Source organism: Lissotriton vulgaris, chromosome 3_1 (assembly GCF_964263255.1).
Source record: "Lissotriton vulgaris chromosome 3_1, aLisVul1.2, whole genome shotgun sequence".
NCBI classification, from domain to species: domain Eukaryota; kingdom Metazoa; phylum Chordata; class Amphibia; order Caudata; family Salamandridae; genus Lissotriton; species Lissotriton vulgaris.
This window is the reverse complement of record NC_141689.1, coordinates 411,092,325-411,116,039: the sequence shown is the minus strand read 5'-3', so window position 1 is coordinate 411,116,039 and position 23,715 is coordinate 411,092,325. Positions and strand designations below refer to the sequence as shown.

The following is a 23,715-nucleotide window of genomic DNA, read 5'->3' as shown; positions in this document are numbered from 1 at the left end:
CAAGTTAGGTCAGGTGACCCTAGATGAGGCTAAAGGTGATGAAGGTCGACATGTTTCACGCTATGGGTATAGTCACCCGCGATTCATCAGGACCGTGTAAATGTGCAGTGTCAAAACATGCTAGTGTCATGTATGTCTTATGTTTACCTCTGTGGGTACTCCTATGCCTAAAGGTTGAGGACTACATGCCACATGAGGGGTCGGCGGGATTAGACATCAGGGAGAGCCCAAGGTTAAAGCTCGTTCCTCCTGTGTCCGCGCAGATCGACCTACCCTTCACCGCCGAGCTCGAGTACCTATTGGAGGGTATGAGGCCTGCCCGTCCACCCACCTTCCCAAGATATCAGCCTTTTCCAGTAAAGGAATGTGATTGGTTCTAATCCGTGATACAGAGATCTAAAAATTTAGGAAAAGCACTCTTTGGTGACTGCCTGGCTTTCAGAAGCACTAGTCTCCGTCCTTCATCCAGAGAAACGGTTCACTTAAAAGTGGTTTGCTAGACTGTGTAGATGACACAGAAGACAATCCCTTGAATTTTGAGATGTTGCTCATGTTCTGTCACGAAAATATTCCTGCACATTTATATGTCAAGTTGAAGCAGTGCTCAGAAAACAATGCCAAATAAAGGATTCAATGTGCTTTGCATATTTCAGAATAAAAACTAAACCACATATCACCTAAAGAAAGTAGCGTGGGCAATAAAAAATCCAACATGCTTTACACTCTTCAATACCACTTATTGACCATATGCTGCACAAATCATAGATGTTAAAAAGCAATAGCCTGGATCCAAAACCATTAACATCTCTCATTTCAGCAAGCTCCCACTGCTAACATCACTACATTGCTTCAGAATATTCTGCCTAAAACCAATCCCTCTCTTTTTTAAATGCGCGTTGATAAACATGCACTCACTAATAAAGTATAAGCTCAAGTTTGCGAAGATCTCTGCAGAACATAACTTGGGTATAGTCTTTATCACAGAGACTTTGGTGGATTTAGCGTCGGAACCTATCAGCTATTCTATTCTTAAAGAAGATGGGATAGGGAAAACAAAAGGGGGGAGGGAGTAGGCATTATCTACAGGGACTATCTGCCAGTTTTAGGGTTAAGGTTGATGAAATCTGAGAATCAGAAATGCTCATGTTTCAAATTGAACATAACAAATGTCGTGCTCCAGGGTCGAGAACTTCTATTTTTTTAGAAAGTATAAGCCCTTTTATAGAGTCCAGCACAGAATCTGCAGACTATACCATTTTAGGAAATGTTAGCTTTTATCTTGAGCTAGCGGACGATGGCGATATGACCTCCTTAACTGACATTTTGGCTAACCTTGAGTTGGAGCAAAGGGTAAGAAATCTTATACATACATATAGATGGACATACAACAACACTCTACTATAAGTCTTACCAACGCTACCAGTATTCTTGTTAGATCACAGAGATGTAATATTTTCGGTTACTATCCCACACTTACTTCCCATGACCTTATCTGACTCACCTAGCTACATCTAGTCGGGCTTAAAGCAAAATAGATCCCTGGGATCTCCAAGTTTCCCTTGCTAACACAATGAGGCACATCAACCAGGGGATCAATCAAGCATTGCACAACTACTCTCATGGATTAGTGCTGCGCTGGAACCATTAGCCCCCTGAAAACATTCATCTAGGCGGCTCAAATCCCCCTCAGAACCTCGTTACACTGAAAAACATAAAGTAAGAAGGAACGAGAATTGAGGTTGTAGTATGGTCCTTCAGCCAAAAATGAATTCGCCAAATCTATAGGAGACTACAAAAAACTAATCCTTGGTGAGCTGGGCACGAAGGATGGATTCCACCCTGGGTGGCGCCACTGTGGACCCACAGCTGCAGCGCTTTATCGAGGTAGAGACGCAAAAGCAGCGTTTTCAGCTTCTGGTGCATCAGATGACCGAGCTTTGCTGGACAAGTGCATGGAAAAACCAGGACCAAAACTAGACAGCCAAGCGGAGGCATGCTTGGTGAACTGTGTGGAGCGATTCATAGACACCAGTCAGTTTATTTTGAACCGACTAGAGCAGACACAGAAATCTAAGATGGCATTCTCTGAGAGCTTAACAGACTGAAAACGGACACACAGATGGACTTCCTGAGACCAGTCTTCCACCTGCTTCTTTTGTGAAGGGAAACTGGACTGTGTATGACAGCAGTAGGACAGCTATTGTACAAAAGCCAGAATGGTGCTGCCCGCTGCACTCTTTCCTCTTTACACTTGCAATGTGCATTTTTCTCTCTTCACGTAAAGCCTTTAAAGTGAATGTAGTTCCGTGATTTTAAAAGCCAAACTTGAAATAGGTAATTGAGACCTAATCCTAGAAGAAAAAAAGCAAATACTTCTCATCAAAAATTTTACAATCTAAAATATATGTAGAGAACTATTTCACACAGTCAAAAGTCTAGCTAAATTACCCACCCTTAAAGAGCAGGACGGTAGACCGGAGTTTTGCAACTCACTGGCAAAACAATTTTAGGGTAAGGTTGCCGGAATCTTTAACACGCAACAAACAGAAATCATGACAGATCTCTGGACGCAACTAACGCTACCTCAGAGACGTCAACAATATTGGAATCCTTCTCCCTCTTTGATTCGGATCAAGTCCTAAAGTTGATCAAACTAAATAAGTCTGGGTCACCAAATGACCCTGTCCCCCACGGATATTGCATTTAGCGGCAGAAACGATAAGCGGTCAACTCATGAACATTCTTAATAGAATCATTACCACTGGACTTTATACGGTTGATTGAAAAAAAAATTCCTTCTTTCCTTTAATTAAAAAATCTAATCTTGTATAACAGGGTATAACAGGATATAACAGAATTATTTTAGTCACCCAACTTTACCGATTACAGTGCAGCCATGTGACCCCACCATATGAAGGTGTATGGAACAAGAGAATATACAAGAGATCATACAACCGTAAATCAAGCCTCAGGCCCTGGTTCCGCTCAGGTCACACTATTGTTCCTCTGAACATGCTCTTGGAACTTAGATGTGTCCATCGAGACATCATCAGTTGAGAGGTATTCAAAACGGTCTAAGAAGCTTTTGAGTGTTGAGCCGTAGCAGAAGACATGAGCAGATCCTTGGGCTATAACACGGTATCTAGGTGGGCCTGCAAAAGACTATTGGAAGCCTAAACTTTTCATTCTTGGACGTAGCGCTGGGAAGCTCTTCCTTGTTTCAACAGTTGCTTTCGAGTAATCCTGTGAGATAAAGATTTTGTTTGAGTTCCAAAGCAGATAATTTTGCTTCCTCATAAAAGCTAATATTACCTCCACGTGCTGGTATCGTAGCGGTTTGCAAACAATTGGTCTGGGTTGAAACGGAGTAGGGTTTCTTCTCATTGGGACTCTGTGGGCCTTGTCAAATTCCAGTGGCTTGTCAAATTTTATTTTGTCATTAGTGGCAACCATTTCTCTAGAAATGCAATGCAGGAGCCCGCCTCATCTTCACTTTCTTGAGGAATTTCAAAGATGCGGAGATTCCCCCTTCTATTTCTGTCCATCAATTCTGCAATTTGCTTGTTAAAAGATTCGGACTTTTGATTTAGGCTCGAAACCATTTTTGTTGTTGTCACCATATCATCTTCCAGCTGATTGATTCTATTTTCAGCTTCAGTAATTTTATTACTCGCCTCTCTCATGTCTGTGCGAATTGCGGATATCTCATCTTTAGTAGACTTAGCAATTTAGTGTACTTCCGCTAGTTTTACTAAGATGGTCTCCATGGTCGTGTTGATGTCTTGCTTGGGTTTGAATGGGGAGTCTGGTGATGGCGGGTCAGATTTCACTCTTTTTTTCAGGTTCGCCTTAGAGTCTTTCTCTGCCATGTTTGTACAGGTCCTTACTTCCTTTGTACTTCGAGTCTTTAAGTACAAGTGATCGTGCAGGTCGTGTGGCACTTGCGCGTGCCAAGTTATAAATTGGTTGACTGATGGCCTTTGGAGATAAGCCAGATGAAATGTGCTGCGGGCTTCCCCTGGGTAGTGGCATGCAGGAAGATAGTTAGCTGATAGTTTTCCAAGTTATTTGCAGTCAGAACGCAATGGAGTGAAGTCAGGATACTGATACAGTCAGATTACTGATTGATTACCAATAGATTGCTGGCAGTATTGCTGGCAGTATTGCAACTTTCCTCCATCTTAAGAGCAGGCACAGAGAAAAAGATATCAGTATTGTGTCATAACTGTTTAGAACCTTAACACGGCTATATATGTAAATTAATGCATTATACATTTACTTATGCCTCCTTTTCCTTATGTCACTATTGTGATCTGCTTCTCCTCTAATAACTGCTATAATGGAGCTTAGTGATATCTTCTAGTGAATGCAGTCATAATGCCACTTTCCTCCATCTTAACGTCAGGCACAGAGAAAAAGGTATCAGTATTCCGTCATAACTGTTTTGTTCGGCTAGATGTGGTAAATTTTTGTGTTATGCATTTCCTTATGCCTCCTTTCCTTATGCCATTCTTATAATCTGCTTGTCTTCGAGTGATTGCGGAGAGAGAATGACAGCTTCTGTACCAGTACATAAAACGGACTACCAATGCAGCTGCAAGAATCATACCCAGATCAAGGAAATTCGACCATATCTCTCCACACTTGAAAGTGTTAAACTGGCTACCGTACGAAGCCAGAATCCAACTTAAACTAGCATGTATTACCCACAAAGCGATCCACTACAAAACACCAAGGTACCTGGCCCAGAAAATGAGTGATCAGGAGGAAGCAGACCAGCCAGGAGTGCCAAGGAGCTGCTGCTGAGACCACCCACCTTCATGAAGAAGAAAACATATGATAGAGCTTTCTCAGGTGCAGCCCCCAGAATATGGAACTCACTCCCTCCAATCATTAGGAAAATCCCAAACACAGTAACATTAAGGAGGGAAGTTAAGATCTTCCTGATGAGCAAGTTCCTTCCACAGACAAGACCGCTCATCAATAGCTCCATGACACAGTTAGTTCCTAAACAGGATAACTATGCTGTATAAAGTAGGTCTCCAGTTATAGATGGAATAACCTACGTCAGCAATATTCTAATACTGACTTGTTGAACTCTCGAGAAAAAAAACATTTTCAGAACTATCATGTACTGGAAGCCCTAGCACGTTTTAATATCAAATGCATCCTAAAGCTACCTCATGTCACTGTATTTTCTTATGTTAATGCTCTATTGCCATTGAATGTACCTACCTCATATCACTATGATTCACAATGCTATACAAGATGTAATTCTAGAATACCTCATGTGATTGTGAAGCACTCCGATACCCAAGGGTCAAGTTAGCCCTATACAAAACTCTTTAAATAAATAAATAAAATAATGTTAAATATAAATAGGGTTTTGACAAAACATACATTTCCACCTGTTCTGGGAGGGAGTTGACATTTTCCTGCAATCGCCACGTCATATTCTATGCACTTGGGGGGTGATTCTGGTTGATGGGGTTCTTGATAGGTTTAATGAGAATGTTCCTACATGTTAAGCCAGACTTAGACACTTTATAAGAGATGTCCCTCCTGATGTTATTTTTCGTTGCTTCTTTCTTTTTGTCTCTTCTTTTTCCTGTCTTTTTCTCCTTTTTCCTCCTGCTTTCTTGCGCTCAGTAGCCAAAGTACAATAAGAATATTATGCCTTACAAAATATTTTTTACAGGGATCACATATACATGTTACTCACGGAGTTGGTCTTCTACGATCCACAATACCAACACAACAGGCACAATATTGAGCTCACTACTTAAGCAGATTAAAATTGTCTCTCTAAATGTCAACGGCTTGAATCGCCCAGTAAAAAGGAGGAAAATTATGAAATACATTGACAAGCAGAGAGCTGACATCATTCTCCTACAGGAGACAAAGTTGGATAATAGATTTGCGGACTCTTTGAAAGGCAGCCTCTATACAGAAGTTCTTTGTTCAGGCACAGTAGAGAAGAAGAATGGAGTAATAACTATGATAACAAAGATCTAGGTTAGAATTAATTTCATACTCAACAGACAAGCAAGGGAGGTGGATTACCGCTAAAATACAGAGTGAAAACGTAGGCCTCTTTGTAACCAACATCTATGCCCGACTAACGACGACAGCTTATTCTGGTAAGACCTAGAAAATAACATTCTAACGATCCTGGACTCTGCTCCCTCCATAATCGCGGGAGATTTTAACTTACCTTTGGACCCTTGTCTTTATAGGAACTCCTCCTGTAAATTTAAAGTTAATAAATCACACAAGGCACTGATACACTTATGCAAAAGATTCAATATGCTAGATGCCTGGAGGTTGCAAAACCCCACGTAGAGGGACTACACTATTTACTCGTTTACCCATAACTCATACTCACGGATAGATTTCTTTTTGGTTTCAGGGAATGATATATGCAGGGTCGACCAATCAACCATTGAACCGATAGTGGTCTCCGACGATTCCTCTATTACATTGACGCTTACTGACACATTCTCACATTCCAAAGAATCTCTCTGGAGATTTAATGATGAGGTCTTAGTCTCACTGGATCACAAAAAATTATTGAAGACTCCATCATTAACTTTCTGGTTGACAACAAAGTGAATGACACCTCTCATCTTTACAGATGGGAGGCCCTAAAAGCGACTGTGAGAGGTGTGATTATAAAACTTAGAACTAAGATGAATAAGGAGGCTAATTCAAAATTACAAAAACCAGGAGGAGGATATTTTAAGACTAGAAAAAATACATTAGTACTAACGATCCTGGGACTCTAACAGAAATCCATAATAAAAAATAAGAATATAACAAAATTATTAGCACGAGAGCGGGTATCTGGGTAAACAAACAAAAAAGTCTTTGTCAAAGCCGGGAAATCTCTGGCTTCTTATTTAAAATCCAAAGCCCAGAAATATGCGATCAAAGGTATCAGGGATAGTAAAGGAACAGTCCAGACAAACCCCCCAAAAAATTTAGACACTTTTAAAGAGTTTTACGAGAAGTTATATAGTCCCACTACCAAAATAAAATCACATAAAACCCCAAAATACTTAGAAAAAGCAGCATTAAACTCACTAAGTGACCATGAGAAGGACTCCATTAATGGATTAATCACGATGGATGAACTCAAACTGGCCATTAAAAATTAAAACTGGTAAGGCCCCAGGACCCGATGGGTATAATGCATCCTTTGGAACTCTGTCCCGTTGGAGCTCAGGGAATGCTCAAACTTCCTGCTTTTCTGGAACGCACTAAAAACCTGGGTTTTCAAAAACTAGCTACTCTGTAAATTAATCCAGTTTTAGAACTCGTCTGTAAGCAGCGCCAAGACGCCCCCAGGCAATCGAGCGCTATATAAACTATCAAATCAAATTAACAGCAGGCTGCTTCCAAGCCAAGAACACCTCTTCTACAGTCTCCACCTCTTTTTCAAAATGTTTTTCTCCTCAGGTTTTCAATTGTCTGTTCAGCTGTTTCCACAATCCCTGGCACCATTCTCCTATTATCACCCTACATTATCTCTTCATTTTCCCTCCAATTCTCTTCTCCTACTCATCGTACCCCTCTGGAGATTGTTCATGGTGTCTGTTTACTTGTTACTAAATATCTTGCTAACCAATCTCTCACTCCCACTGTCATCTCTCAAGACTGGCCTCTCCAGAGTCCAACTCATTCCTCTGAAGGCAGTCCTGAATATATTCACGCATTCGATTTAAATATTTTAATCACATCGTTCCAGCACTAGTTTTAATTATTTTATTTTATTTATTTATTTTCAGAGTTTTATAAAGCGCGAACAAGATCTTCGCAGATATCAGAGCGCTTTACATAGACGGGTACATGAGGGAACAAAGTCAAATAGGTAAATCAATAGTTCACACAGTACAGAAGGGTAAATGAGGGAACAAAGTCAAATAAGTAAATCAGTAGATCATACAGTACAAATAATACAAATGGGTGACTGCAAAGCAATCAAGTGGGTGATAAGACAACTCGTACAAATAGATAAGGGGGTCAAGCAAGTAATACAGATCATTGCAGGGTGTTAATAGGGTTCGAGATAGTAGTACAAGTGAATTTAGCCATGAGGATAGCTTTTACTTCTTTTTTGAAGAGTGTAGTGGAGGAGATAAGCCTGGTTTCGGGAGGGAGTGAGTTCCAAATCCTAGGCGCCATTCCTGAGAAAGAGCGCTTGTATGTTTTTTCCTTCCGGAATCTTCGAGGTTTCAGCAGAAGATTGTTTGCGCCTCTCGTGTTTCTGATTCCCCCAGAGATTGTCAATTTCTGAGCAAGGTAGCCGGGTGAGTTTAGGTGTACCGCCTTGTGTGTCATGCAGGCGATTTTCAGATGTATTCTGGCTTCAAACGGCAACCAATTCAGGGATTTCAAGTCAGGGGTAATGTGGGAGTGCTTTTTTGACCCAGTGATGAGTCTCGCTGCAGCATTTAGAGATGCTTTTAGTGGTGCGGTTGTAGTTAGTGGGAGTCCGCAGAGGGCGGTGCTGCCGTATTCAATTCGTGGGATGACTAGTGCTTGCACCGCAGTTTGGAAGTCTTTGGCTGGGAGGTAGGGTTTAAGTTTCCTCAGAGTATTGATCTGGAAGTTCGCTCCCTTTGTTGCTTTGCTGATATGTTGCTGCATGTTGAGATTGGTGTCGAGTGTTATGCCTAAAGATTTTGCTGAGTCCACGATGGTGGGTTGGACATTGAGTGCGGTTAGGAGTTTAAGCCAATGTTGAGTGGTGGATATCTTCGCTGGAGGCGAGATCAGAAGGAACTCTGTTTTCAGGGCATGGAGTTTGAGGTGATTGTCGGCAAGCCAGGATTGGGTGCATCTGATCGTTGAGTTCAGGAGCAGGATGTCATTGGGTGATTGCAGTTTGAGGTAAAGTTGGGTGTCATCGGCATACATGTGAAAGTGTACATTGGATGCTTGTAGCAAGGTGGTGAGAGGTTCCATGACTAGGTTGAACAAAGTTGGGGATAGAGAGGATCCTTGGGGGACGCCTAGCGTTACAGGTACTGGCGTGGACATCAGGTTGTTGCTCTTGAATTTCTGCGACCTGTTGCGGAGAAAGGAAGTGAACCATTTGAGGACAGTTCCAGATAAGCCCATTCTTGTGTTTAGTAGTTCTAGTAGATTCTCATGTTTAACGGTGTCGAATGCGGAGGAGAGATCAAGAAGGATGAGGAGGCAGGTGTCATTTTGGTCTAGCATTTGAAGTGCGTCGTCAATTATGTGAGTCATAGCAGTTTCTGTGCTGTGTCCTGCTCGGAAGCCTGACTGGTGAGGGTTGAGGAGATCGAATTGCTCAATGTGTTTAGTCAATTGTAGTTGTGCGCATTTTTCCAGCAGTTTGGCGAGAGTGGGGATATTGGTGATGGGACGGTAGTTGTTGAGATCAGAGGGGTCGGCTGTTGGTTTCTTTAGTAGAGGTGTGACCTGACCAACTTTGAGGGAGTCAGGTATGCTTCCTAGTTGGAGAGAGCTGTTGATGATTTTAGTCCAGAGAGGGAGAAGCAGAGGGGTAAAGTCTTTTACTGCGAAGGCAGGGAGGGGGTCGTGAGGTGATTGAATGGTTTCAGGGTGCTGAGTAATTTGCCAATTTCTTCTTCCGAATATGTGTCAAAGGTTGACCATGTAGCATTGTTTTTTGGTTCAGCGGGTGCTGGGCATTTGGGTTTGGAGTAGAGGCTTGCGTCAATGAGGAGATCGCTTTTTATTTTGTCAGTTTTTTGGATAAAGAAAGCAGCGAAGTCTTCACATGAGGGTGCCTCACGCCCAGTGTTGAGTGGTTGTGGTTGCTCCTTGGATTGCGATTTGATTAGCTCAAACAGTTTTCTCGGGCGGTTCTTTGCTTGGTTAAGTTGGAGGCGGAAGAAGTCCGATTTTGAGCGTTTTATTTTCCTGAAGTAGGCGTTTCTCTTCTTCTTCAAATCTTTTAGGTGCATTGCAGAGGGGGCTGATCTCCAGGTCCGTTCTGCCATTCGCATGTCTCTTCTATCTTCGTTGAGACTCCCGTCGTACCATGGTTTGGAGATTTTAGTAGAGACTCTTTTTAGTTGCATAGGTGCAGCCTCATTAATTATAGAGGTCATAGTGTTGAGATAGTGGTCAGTCAGAGTTTGGACGTCCGAGGCGCCTGCAGGAGGGAGTAGGAGATTGCAGCTGTTAGGGGGCAGAGAGCCAGGGTTGAGCTTTTTCGAGTCTCTTTTCCAGACTTTGGGCTTGGAGAGTTGCACCGGGTTGACTTTGACTTTTTCGTTGATAAAGAATGTGATAATATGATGATCTGACCAGTCACAGGGTTGGATGGATTCGAGTTGGATAGAGTGCTCTTTGGAGATGATCAGGTCGATGGTAGAGCCTTTCTCGTGGGTCGGGCTGTTGCATATTTGGGTGAGGTTCAGGGCATCGAGGAAATTTTTGAGACTATTTACCACCGCGTCGTTGCGGTCATTCCAGTGGAGGTTGAAGTCACCAGGGTATATTTGGGTGAGCTGGCGTCCGGAATTGGTTGAGATCATATCCATGATTTGTTGGGAGAAGGTGAGGTTGTCCCTGGGTGGGTGGTAAATGCTGTGCAGAGAGCATATCGGTTTGCCCTCACTAATAATGTCGAGGCAGATGTATTCCCAGGATGTTGGGGATGGTAGGGATGTGGAATTGACTTTCTGAACAGAGAGGTTGTTCTTGTTGCATGCGATTCCGCCACCTATTTGGCCTGTTCTATCGAGCCTGATAATGTGGTAGTTGGGAGGAACCAGAATGTCCATTATGGGTGTCGAGGATTCAGTTAGCCACGTTTCAGTCAGGATGATTAGGTCAAGGTCCTGCGATAAGAGGAGTTCAGCAATGGCTGCTGAGTGTTTCGTGGCCGATCTGCAGTTGAGAAGAGCGCATTTGAGACGGGGTGTGTAGAGGGTGTTAGATTGTTCTAGCGAGAGAGGGACTTTTCTAAGGTTATTGGGGATGGAGGATCTGCTGTTTAGTGTGGGTGGTCTAAGGGGATTTGGGTGTATCGTGGGAATGTTGCGGTGTGGGGTGCTTGTGTGAGTTTGGGGGGCTGGGTCATAGGAGCGGAGAAGGGTGAGTGTGTCGAGGTCAGAAGAAGAGTTGTGGGTGCGGCGAGGGCGGTTGTTGCGATTAAGAGCTGGGATTGATGTCAGATTGGGGGATAGCTGAGTGCGAGAGTTAGTCTGAGGGGTGGGGGACAAGTTTGGCGGGGAGGTGTGGATGTGTGAGGCGTTGCAGGGGCGATGCTGGGGACGAGGGCAGTTGCTGCGCCTATGAGCAGGGATTGACGCCTGGTGTGGGGCGTGATGAGGGTGGGGGTCCGCCGGCGGAGTAGGAGACAGGTTGGGAGGGGGGGTGGAGGTGGGTGGACGGTGTATGGGGCGTGTGGAGAGTAGTTCTTTGATGACGTGAATGTCTTCTTTGATCTGAGTGAGGGTGGCCGTGATGTATTCCATCGTAGGGTAGGTGGTGGGGGTGGGAGTGGCAGTCAGGGGTGAGTGGCTGGCCAGGGAATTCGTGTGCAGGTGGGAGGGAGGGCTGGTGTTCGGGCAGGTCTGCGTTGTGTTGGAGCGCGGGATGGGGTTAGGGAGACGAGAGGTTCTGGACGGGAGGGGAGTGGATGAGGTAGGGAGGAAGTTGGTGTTATGGGTGGGGGCATTGGCGGTAGGCGGGGGGGACAACGTGTAGGCTGGGAGACTGGTAGCCGTGGTGGGGGTGTAAGGAGGATAGTAGGGGCTGAGAGTAGGAGGGGAAGTGGGATTGGAGATGGTCCTGTTGAGGGGAGGGGGCGTTAAATTAGGAGAGGGAGTACGTTCTGCGAAGTTGATTAGAGGGTAATGAGGACTGAGAATGGGGGGGGGATAAAGGGGGGGGAATTGTCGGAATGCGTGTTATTCTGGTGCTGGACTAAGTTGGGAGTGTTATGGGTGGGGACTGTGCTGTCAGCGACGAGCGGGGTGTTAATGCCCGCTGTAGGTGTGATAAGCGTGTTGAGGGTATGTGTGGAGGTCCGCAGGTTGGTAGAGGGGGCGGGGGGGAAGAGCGGTGTATGAGGGGGAGCGATCTATGTCTGTGATGGGGTGCTGAGTTGGGATAGTGGGGTTGTGGGTAGGGGATGGGAGGTGAGGGGTGGTAGGTGTGTCCCTGATTGAAAAGTATGTAGTTGAGAGGTCATGGTTGGTGGGATTGGGGGAGATATGCGTGTTTGTCCGTGAATTGGAGAGGTGTTCTTTGAAGGTGGGGAACATGTTGTCTAGCAGTTCCAGGTTCCTGTCTGTGGATTGTGATAGGACAATCCCGTTATTGTAAATAGTGATGGTGGCTCTGCCTGGAAAGACCTGGGATGGGGAGATGGAGAGAGTTTGGCTGTGTGCGGATTTTCTAGTGGAGGAGACGGTGAGTAGGGTGAAGAACGCTTTTCTCCATTGAGCTCTGCGTGTGGTGTGGAAGATGATATCGGTGTTCAGGGATCCATTAACCGGTGAGAAGTAGGTGTCAGCAAAGGGCGTTTCCGAGTGTGACCTAAGGAAGTTGTGTTTAAAGCGTTTGGCGGCTTTTTTGGTGAGTGATGGTGGGTAGATGATTTTGTATGTGTGTTTGCCGATGGGGTCCATGTTGCGTTGCAGGATTAGGTGGGTATGGGAGGATGCAGTAGTGGACTATAGTGGTACCAATGTGCAGAAAGACATGTGTGCAGAAAAACAGGTGCATACAGTAGGATACACAGTAATAAGTTATAAATTACAAAGTGACACTAGTAATCAACCAGCCTATCCAGGATATGAGAGTGAGCAGTAGGGCAAATACATACGGTAAATTGTGAGGTACAAGGTGTAAGAATAGGCATAATACTGATAATATATAAGGGTAGGGTACAATGGGAGAGTGCACTAATGCACTATAGTTGATAATATTGATAGAATTTAGAGGAAGGATCCAGATACACAATTTACAGGAGTCAAAATTCCAAAAATCGAGGGTGACACTGGTTGTCAACTCAAATAGTGTGAGGTAGCAATCTGTGCATTTACAAATGTTCAAAATACAAGTAAAAGTGGCACTAGTGAGGACTCCTAATATACGAGGTAATAATCTGTGCATACAGGTGTTCAAAATACCGATATAGGTATAGTACTACAATGGTATGTAAACACTCTGTCATATTTAAGGTAGTAATCTGAGCAATACAAATGTTTAGAGTAAAGCTAGAGTGTACTAATGCAGTGATGGCAAACACTCTTTCCTATATGAGGTAGCAGTCTGTGTAGTACAAAAATTCAGAAAAGGCTAGGAGAGCAATATTGCAAAAATACAGTAATAGGTAGGCATTCTTTCATATATGAGGTAGTAATCTGACCTAAACAAATGATAAAACTATAAGTAAGAGTATAATAATACAGGCATAGGCCGGCCTTCTGTTCTACTAGTCTAAAATACTATAATCCAATAAAAACTAGAGACTAGACTAAAATGGCCGCCAAATAGTTCAGATCAGGCTAGTAGTCCTTTGTTTGTTGCTAAGCAGGCTGGGAGAAAGAGAGAATAGTCCTCTGTTTGCTGCTATTGCTCTGAGCACAGGGGAAGAGATTCCACTTTCTGTTTAAGCAAACAGAGCTCAAGTCTAGCTGGGAGGAATCTTATCTCTATGTGGGGGAGTTGAGCTGAAGGGCCACGTGGACGACAGAGGTATGGGGGGATTTATTGTTACAGTTTTATGGCCCCAGCCATTTTGTACAAAGGAGAAGAATTTTTTCAAAAGAGTTAGGTTTTTCAAAAAGAGAGCCGGCGGGTGGGAGAAGTAAATACCTGAGTTTTTGTGATTCAGTCAATATTGCCAGCAGAGTTATACAGAAGCATTACATAAATCCATGATTGGCTTCCTTCCTCTTCGTAGATGTGTGTGTCTGATTATAAAAAGGCATCCCAGCAATATACCGATGTCAATGGGGGCAGTCTTCGGTGTTCCGCCGCCCCTACCGTTCCTCGCTCGCTCTTTTTGACTTTGAGCTGTGTTAGCTCTCCCGGCTCCGCTTCGAGATCTTGTGACCCCCGCCGTGTGAGCCAGCAACCTGCGACCAACGTCCCTCCCGGCTCTCCAGACCGCTCGCCCTCCTCTGCTGCGGTGTGCGGGGGAGGGGGGGGGGGGGGTGCGTCGTCGTGACCCGGTGCTGCCTTTGCTGCCGTCGGGACCAAAGGGTCCGGTGCTTCTCCCGCTTTCGTCCTGGTGCCCGCTGCCCCGCTCTCATTCCTCTGCTGCAGCTGTAGGTGCAGAGGGGTCCGGTGCTCCTCCCGCTTTGGTCCTGGTGCCCTCTGCCCCGCTCTGATTCCTCTGCTGCGGCGGTGGTGCAAAGGGGGTGGGGGGGGGGGCTCCGTTGTCGTCTTGCTCCCGCTGGTCTCGCTGCTCTCGGTGATCCTCCTGCCGATGCCGGTGCTGCGAACAGCGTCCTCAGCTGCAGACGGGCGGGTGTTCCGTTGTTGTTGCCTCAGCCCCCTTCGGTCCCGGGGTGTCCGCTGAGATGCGACTCCCTGGCTTCCGATCTCCGCGTCTGCCTTCTGTTCGGAGGTGGGAGGGGACAGTCCGGTGTGCGTTCTGTTCTGTCCCCGGTGCTGGCTGTGGAGGATATCGGGTGTCTATTACCACCGACCCGAGCCTCACTCCGCCTAACGCAGTCCCTTGGATTCCTCTGCTGTTGTTGTTCCTCCACTATCACAACACTCCGTTCCTTCACGGACTTCTCCGTTGTGATGCTGGCGGGTCACGGCGGTGTCCAAAACAATACTCCTGTTCCTGGAGAGGTCGATGGCTGCTGCTAACCGGGATATACCCGATTAAGGGATCCCAAGCACGGGGAGCTCCTTCGGGGAGCTCCTACCAGGCGGCCATCTTAGGAAACTAAATTAAAAGGAATTAAGGAATTAAAAGACTTCCTATAGAAACAAGAGTAGTCTTCAAGATAGCATAAATCACTCTAAAGGTTCTACATATATATTGCTATGTATTTGACTTCCCAAGTTGACATAGTCTAGGGATCTTAGGTTGCTGCGCAGTGTTGAATCACATCTCTTAGAACACCCAGCTTCCAAAAAGGACCATACAATGGGGCAATCATTCTCGCGTAATCTGACTAGCATTATGCACGAGGCACTCTAGGACTTCCTTTAAGAAGGAGCTTAACCGTCTTCTTTTACAAAAAAAGGTCCTTCCTGTTCTAAGTTACTGACTCTACACTCTCTACGTCTCTCCTTTCTCTGTTTCCCTCTTCAACACTACTCCCACGCTTACTATAACTCTCCCATCCCCTCTTACTCACTCCCATCCTTACCGTATTTTAAAAGGATTACTCTGTTGCTTTCATTAGAGTCAACTCTCCTATGTGGAAGTTCCCCCTTACCAGTAGTGTACTATCTAATATTTTACCTCCAATACAGCTGTGCTCCCTTGTAAAAAGATCAGAATTATATTCCTTCACATGGTATTTATTCCTTCAGTATTTTATCATGCATCACACATATTCCCCTTGCATTTGTTTTCCCCATCAAATGTGTATAATTATATATATATGCATATTTAGTTATTATGCATTTGCAAACCATTCATTTTCACTTCACTATCACCTCATTAATTGTGTAAAGTTCTTTCCCTTAGTAAAGCACTCCAAAACCTCTTGGCCATGCTCTTGCTGTATAAAGTTGCAAACAGAAATAAAGGTAGAAAGAAGAAATGGAAACAGCATTCTCTTTCTACATGACAAATGTTTCAGGCATGTATTTCAACGATAAGCATTCATTGCAAGTAAACCCATGTACAGCAAGTAAACCCATTAATTCACTTTTTGACTAATGCTTATTTGACACAAGCTAGTTTGGTATACAACAAGGTGGCAAAGGTGGCAACGCAAAACATTGCTAACAAGGAAATAAAAGCACATGGCCCATGTTTGATGAATAAAGCCTGAAGAGGATTATGCAGAACTTATTTGAAAAGTGGTTAACAAAAAATGTACTCAAAGTTACTTATTGATAAAATAATTGAATCTCTGAAACTAAAAACCATAAATAGAAAGTTCTGTATGTTTATTAAAAATACATAAACAGCCTAAGGGCGCCAGGTTGGGAGCAAAGACCAATGCTACACAGGGGCAAAACAAACAAAGTAGAAAAAGCAAACATAGACTCTAGGGAGCTTTTATTAGAACAAACAGATCATCAAACAACCATCACCAAGCTATGATGATGCACCCTTGGCAAAGTAATAATCTTATTAGAGGTTTATAGTAGTGGGAATATGGGTATTTTAAACATTATCTAGCCTATATTAAATGGTACATTGTTCTCTGAAGACGAAAATGCACTTGCTGAGACAAGGCAAATACTCCAGCTACAACGAAAAGATGTCTTTTTTTAAAACAGCAGATATTAACTCTAACAAGGGCCCGCCTAAATGCAACAGTGGGATGGATTTTCAGTCTATTACTATTTCAAGCCACCCAAATATATGTATCCACTCGATTCTGGCCAACTTACTAATGCTTGCAGAAGCCACATCCACACGACAAGCCTCTAGCTCCATGAACAGGTCAGTATCGTCCGCCTATATGCAAGAATGTGTACCATAATGTCGGTTGTATGTTCTTTCAACGAACTCCGTTGTAACGCATGCCTTTACGACGCATGCGTTACTTCGGAATGCTATGTTCACGCTTGTCCTTCTCTACGTTTTTTTTTCCGTGGTGACGTCTTACGTAGAAAAAAAGAAACTGCAGTTTTCTTCCTCTGCGACGCCGATTGCCTTCCATCTCGTCTAAAGGTTAGTGTTTTTTTTGGGGGGGAAGCCCCCCCCAACCCCCCTTTTTTTATTTGTACCATTTACCACACATGCCTTTACTACGTACCTCGTAGTAAACGTATGCGTGGTAAAGGCTGTCGTTGTAACCACGCATGCGTTGTAATGCATGCGTGGTTAAGGTTTTCGTTGAAACGGCCTCGTTGTAGTGGCCGTTTCCCCATAATGTCAGACAGTATCATTTAAAGTCACACACAGATTTATAGCGAAAGGTAGGTGGGAGAACCCAGAGCAGAAGAAATGGACAGGGTCAAGAGTGGGATCATCAAGAAGCCAAGAACCAATTAAAGTTGGTTCAGCTTTTTAACTGCATCTATAGGTTTTATTGATGAATGGTGTAAACCTGCTTAGGTATTACCGGTATATACAAGACCACATATAGATTTAGTATGTGGGTTGTTTATGTAAAAAAAAGCATATAGGAAACATTTACAGATCATATCTAGGTACCATAAGAAAATAAATGCACCAATTTTAAATCTACAACCTAAACGAATGAATGAATGAATGAATGAAAGGAGTCTTGTCCTGCGCAAACTTTGCCCAATGGGCGTCAAGGCACCTACTTCATAAATACCAGCTCATAGCAACACCGTAGCAATCCATCATTGGTAGGCTCTGGAAAAGCCCCACGTTTTTAAGGCCTTTTTGAACAAATCCATTGAGGGTATCAATTGGAATAGCGTTCCAGAGCTGAGGGGCAACAACGGAAAATATCCCCTGGCTCCCCATCTGGTCAGCCTGAATCGGGAAACAACAAGTTGGAATAGTCCCGCGGATTGGAGACATCTTGTTGGAGAGTAGCGGGTGAGTAAAGAGCTGATAGCACCCGCTGAGCCATCCACGAGTGCTCTATATGTCAGACACAAAATTTTAAAAGAAATTCTGTGCTGAACAGGGAGCCAATGAAGATCCCTCCTCGCAATGGTGGCAGATGATGTCTTAGGAAGAGCCAAAACAAAGCGCGCTGCAGCATTCTGCACGATTTGCAGTCGATGTATAAGGCCCTTGTTGGACTCCATGTACAGAGAGTTGCAGTAATCTAACCTGGAGCCAACAAGAGCGAATGCAATCTGTTTGCGCGCCTGGAGGGAGAGATAGCTACGGATTCTATTGAGTATCCTGATCACACCCCAGCAAGTGGCCACGGTCCGGTTCACTTGTAGAGACATCGAGAGTGAGGTGTCAAATACCACGCCGAGATTTCTAGCTGATTGGGAGGGGGTGGGGCAGGTGCTAAGAGAAGAAGGCCACCACTCACTCGACCAAACATCTTGGTCCTTCCCAAAGACCAGTACCTCTGTCTTGTCGCCGTTCAGCTTAAGGGAGTTGATGATCATCCAATCTGCCACATGCTGCATGCATGACCTGAAGCTGGAGGCGGATATCCTGACAGAGGAATGAGCCAGTGACACCATGATCTGGGTGTCGTCGGCGTAAGATACCACCTCCATCCCCTGCGATCTTACAAGTCTAGAAAGGGGGACCACGTAGATGTTAAACAGGGTCGGACTTAATGCCGACCCCTGTGGCACCCCGCATTGCAATGACTTGGCAGGGGAGAGGTAGTTTCCGAGCATCACTCTATGTTCCCTATCAAGGAGAAAGGAATTAAGGAGACTCAGGGCCGGCCCAGTAACACCTGCCTCCCTAAGCCGAGATGTTAAGATGGCGGGAGACAGGGTATCGAACGCGGCCGTGAGGTCCAACAGGACCAGAACTGTAGTTTGGCCAGAGTCCACTTTGCGTCGGATGTTATCTACCACAAGAGTAAGAGCGGACTCCGTGCTGTGGTGTTTTCTGAATCCGTGCTGGGTGTTGTCAAGGTATTCAGAAGCATCCAGAAAGGAAGACAGATGGAGATTAAGATGTGCTCAGTATTTTTGCTGGGGCAGGGAGTAGGGAGATAGGCCTAAAATTTTTAAGAAGGCCGGGGTCAAGTGATGGTTTTTTAAGGAAAGGCTTCACAATAGCCTTCTTTCATACCGATGGAAAAGAACCCTGGACAATAGCCTTATTCATAAACTCCAACATAGGAGGAAGGAGACTACTTCTACACGCTTTGAGTTTTTTGAGAGGTAGAGGATCCATTGCGGAAGAGGATTTGGTCCTGTCAAGTAGAAGGTTCAGTCCTTCCAGGGACAAAGATGGAAATTCCGTAAGTGATCTGGAAGGAACTTCATCCAGAGAGTCCAAATTAATTATGGCAAGAGGGATATTCTCGTCCAGGGAGTGGCATTGGACTTCTAAAGAAACATGAATGTCCAGAATTTTGTTGTGAAAGAAGTCTGAGAGATCATTGCAAAGATCCTGAGAGCGGACTACGGGATCTGGGAGTTTAAGGGAGCATAGCGAGTCAGCGATTTTGAAAAGCTCCCTAGATGAAGTGAGAGAGCTAGTAAGGTTGGAAAAGTACTCCTGCTTTTCCAATACCACTTTCTGTTTATACTCCCGTAGTGAAGACTTATGGACCTCCCGATCCTTAGGGTCCCAGGATTTCCTCCATCTTCTCTCGCTGCTCCAACAACCCTGCCTTAGGGATCTCAACTGGTCGGAGAACCACGGTGCCGTAGGCTTCCGCCGGGCTACATAACGCAGAGATGCGGGGGCAAGCTTTTCCTCTGCATTAATGATGGAATCCATCAGATCCTGAGCTGCCTCATCCGCGTCTTTCAGGGAGAGGGACTCGGGAGCTAAAACAAGAGAGGCAAAAGCCTCATCCGTGATGTTTCTGAAATTTCTCCTAAGAGTAAGTGAAGTAGTAGCCTGTTTAGTAGGGCATGAGGCAGGAAGAGCAAGTTCCAACGGTACTGCAAAGTGGTCTGTCCAGACCAACGGCAGAGGGGGACCAATGGAGAGTCTCGAATCACTAGAAAATACACCGTCGAGGATATGACCCGCGTTGTGTGTGGGACTGTTCACAAGCTGAACAAGGTCACAGGCTCCGAGTGACTCAACCAATGACAGGGTATCCTTTGAGTTAACCTCGTCAAGATGGAAGTTGAGGTCACCCAATATGGTGAGACAGGGCTTTCCAAAATAGGGTTAGAGAATTCTCAATAAATCGGCAGAAAAGCTGGCTCTAGGGCCAGGCGGCCTATAGATCAGTATCCCCGTGAAAGAGACCGATGGAGCACACATAATACAAAAGTATAGTGCTTCAAAACGATCTTGAGGCATAGATAGCGGTTTAACAGTGCAGGGAAGAGAAGATTTAAAAAGAATGACAATTCCTCCTCCTCTGCGCAATGGTCTATCCTGCCTGTGAAGAGAGTAGCCCTCGGGTATGGCCAGCAGTAGATCGTGACCGAAGAGTCAGAAGCCCAGGTCAACGTAATAAAAACCCAGTCCGGCTGTCTCTCCTCCACAAATTCGTGGAAAGCCAAATTGTGTTTAATGAGCGAACGCGCATTAATAAGAAAGCCAGTTCTAGGGGAGGTGATAGGCTGTCTAGAAGAAGGATGGGGTCTATTAAGGCCAGCGACGGGGAATTGAAAGGAAACTGTGCACGTCATACAACGATGGGAATGCAATATCCCTTCAGGAGAGAAGCGATGTAAACAAGGCCGCGCTGATGGTCTAAATGCCAGAAGTTCTAATAAGGAGTATTACCTGGTTACCTCAACGAGTGGTGGTGGAGTAGGAGCCTGGTTACCTCAACGAGTGGTGGTGGAGTAGGAGCCAGGTGCAGCCCGTCTTGCAGCCCGTCCTCAGCGCGGACGGGCGCAGACGGGCTGAACTCTGGCGTAACTCCGGCGTAACTCCGGCGTCACCGCTGCGCGTAAGAATGGCTGGAATTTATGCTCGTCTCGCCTCCTAGAAAGAGGACTAGAACGCGCAGACTATCCCCACACCTAAGATGGCCGCCAACGAGACGGAGGCGCAGGACCCGCAAAGTGTGGTGAATTTCCTTCGATTAGAGTGCGGGTGAGAGGACAGCAGAGGGAGTATGCGTGGCCGGCGAATTAAAAGCAGGGGGAAATGTCAAAAGCAAAAAACAAAGTAAATGACAAAACGGGAATTTTAAAAAGTCCAGGAGCTGCAAATGATGTAGCGCTGCAGGTAGGGCGCCAAAGCTGGTAAGAGCGAGCTGCCTGATTTGCCTGAATTTATGCTCGCCTCGCCTCCTAGAAAGAGGACTAGAACGCGCAGACTATCCCCACACCTAAGATGGCCGCCAACGAGACGGGGAGCAGGACCCGCAAAGTGCGGTGAATTTCCTTCGATTAGAGTGCGGGTGAGAGGACAGCAGTGGGAGTATGCGTGGCCGGCGCATTAAAAGCAGGGGGAAATGTCAAAAGCAAAAAACAAAGTAAATGACAAAACTGGAATTTTAAAAAGTCCAGGAGCTGCAAATGATGTAGCGCTGCAGGTAGGGCGCCAAAGCTGGTAAGAGCGAGCTGCCTGATTTGCCTGAATTTATGCTCGCCTCGCCTCCTAGAAAGAGGACTAGAACGCGCAGACTATCCCCACACCTAGGATGGCCGCCAACGAGACGGGGGCGCAGGACCCGCAAAGTGCAGTGAACTTCCTTCGATTAGAGTGCGGGTGAGAGGACAGCAGTGGGAGTATGCGTGGCCGGCGAATTAAAAGCAGGGGGAAATGTCAAAAGCAAAAAACAAAGTAAATGACAAAACGGGAATTTTAAAAAGTCTAGGAGCTACAAATGATGTAGCGCTGCAGGTAGGGCGCCAAAGCTGGTAAGAGCGAGCGGCCTGATTTGCCTGAATTTATGCTCGCCTCGCCTCCTAGAAAGAGGACTAGAACGCGCAGACTATCCCCACACCTAAGATGGCCGCCAACGAGACGGGGGAGCAGGACCCGCAAAGTGCGGTGAATTTCCTTCGATTAGAGTGCGGGTGAGAGGACAGCAGTGGGAGTATGCGTGGCCGGCGAATTAAAAGCAGGGGGAAATGTCAAAAGCAAAAAACAAAGTAAATGACAAAACGGGAATTTTAAAAAGTCCAGGAGCTGCAAATGATGTAGCGCTGCAGGTAGGATAACAATATTAGGTAAACACTAATATTCTTGGTGTTTTTATCAACAGAATATTGTGAGCTAATGTGAAATGCACAATTCAGCCCCAATAGATTGTGAGTAACTGGTTAACCTTCATTAAGGAATACAAATCAAACATTTAACCTACAGTGAGCAAGTTCAGTGCCAGGCAGTAGCCTGTAATTCTGTAAGCTGACAGCACAATAGTACGTGTGACTCAAGGTGACCTTGAAGTGCAGGGGGTTCCACACTACTCTAGCATACTGAGCAGATATGGCAGCTGAGAAATAACAAAGGCTAATAGCTTTAAAGATATAAAGGATGAGAATGAGTCTTATAGGTAAATTGTTTGACCCAGTTTGGCCAATTTGGAGTAAGCATACAAATGCAACAGACCAATTCAGTACCTATATTTTTTTTATAACTAGCATAAGTAGGCTTGCAAGTTCACTCCATAAATGCTCAAATCCTTAACTAATATGCAAATATGGGTTTTATTAACTGAACGTCTAAACATAAAACAAATATAATACTTACCATGGAAAAAGTAGGGATGTAATGTTTGCAATATAACCACCATTGAGTATGTGTCATTAAGCTTGGTGTTTTGACTCTTGTATTATATATGTCGGACTTGCAGATACCACTTTTAGTGGGGGGCTTAAACTTCAAAATTGACAGATAAACATTGTTTCGTTTAAGGAAGGAAAGGTGGATGGATTAATTATAGGTTGATTTTTGAGGCGTTTACTTTAATTGTTTAGCAACCAGTGAAGGTATGATTGTGTGCATTGGCGTTCACGGTTCTTCATATTGTCCATAACTAACTATATCAAAACAAACACTGGAGTGTGAAGAGAGAACGTATACAGAAGCTAATAAAACAAATATGTGCATACTTTGGAGGGACTCAGGTTTGGGCGAGTTCTGATTCAGTTTATTTTCTTTATGGTTGTGATCAAGCATGTCATAGTATGGTTGAGTGATGTAGTTTTGTATGAAAAACATCTGAGCTTAATCTAAAAGCTGTGCCTTTTTTACATTTTGTAGGAGTTGATACTAGGGGGATCCATAGGAGCATAAGGGGAGAGTCATCTAAGCTATAATGCATTCGGTCTGTTAATAATTTTATTGAAGGGAAGTGAATAGGTTGAAGACTAATTAGTTTTGAAATGAACTGAAGAGTGGGAATTCTGATTGGTTATCAAATATAGGGAAATAATTGATTATGATTATCAGGAAATCAATTTTTTATGTTTGATGATTTAGTCATGAGTGGGATGAGCATGAAGTAATGCACAATGTTCTTATGATATTGCTATATTTAGACAATCCTCTTAGTGTTTTCATTTTGTTTACAGAGTTAATGAAGGGGTAGTCCCCGACACACATGTCTGCTATCTAGCTCTAGCTTGTTGAAAATTTATGGATGGATTTAATAACACTTATGACGATTTGATGATAAATATTTAAACAAGAAAGTTCAGCACTATACAACAAATCTTAATCATTCAGGATCAGTATTCAAAGCAGTAGATACATGGAAAAATATCAAGATCCAAGATTCAAAAAAGCTTTTTTGAATCAAAAAACTAGGAGAACGCTAGCTGCGGGCTACCATGCCATTGCTTATTTCATAGAATTCTTCCGAACACTGGATCTCGAAACTATTGATATATACAATTGCCTGCATGAATATACTGTTTTTACTTTGGGTAGCCCTGAAGAAGTCTCACTGAGAGACGAAACGCGTTGGCTATGATCCTCTGCCGTTGTGAAAAAAAGAAATAAAGAGAAATCCTTTGAGAAGCTCACATCTTGGATCTGAATATTTTTCTATGTGGCTACTG

General features: G+C 44.5%; 1 protein-coding gene and 1 pseudogene across 1 annotated transcript in view; one reads left to right on the top strand and one right to left on the bottom strand.

The window, feature by feature from the left end:
* NDUFS4 (NADH:ubiquinone oxidoreductase subunit S4) overlaps positions 1-23,715 on the bottom strand; it is a 333,599-nt gene that overhangs the window by 296,145 nt on the left and 13,739 nt on the right. The gene's annotated exons all lie outside the window — the stretch shown is intronic.
* LOC147726521 (mitochondrial import inner membrane translocase subunit Tim8 A-like) lies at positions 1,823-2,216 on the top strand (annotated as a pseudogene).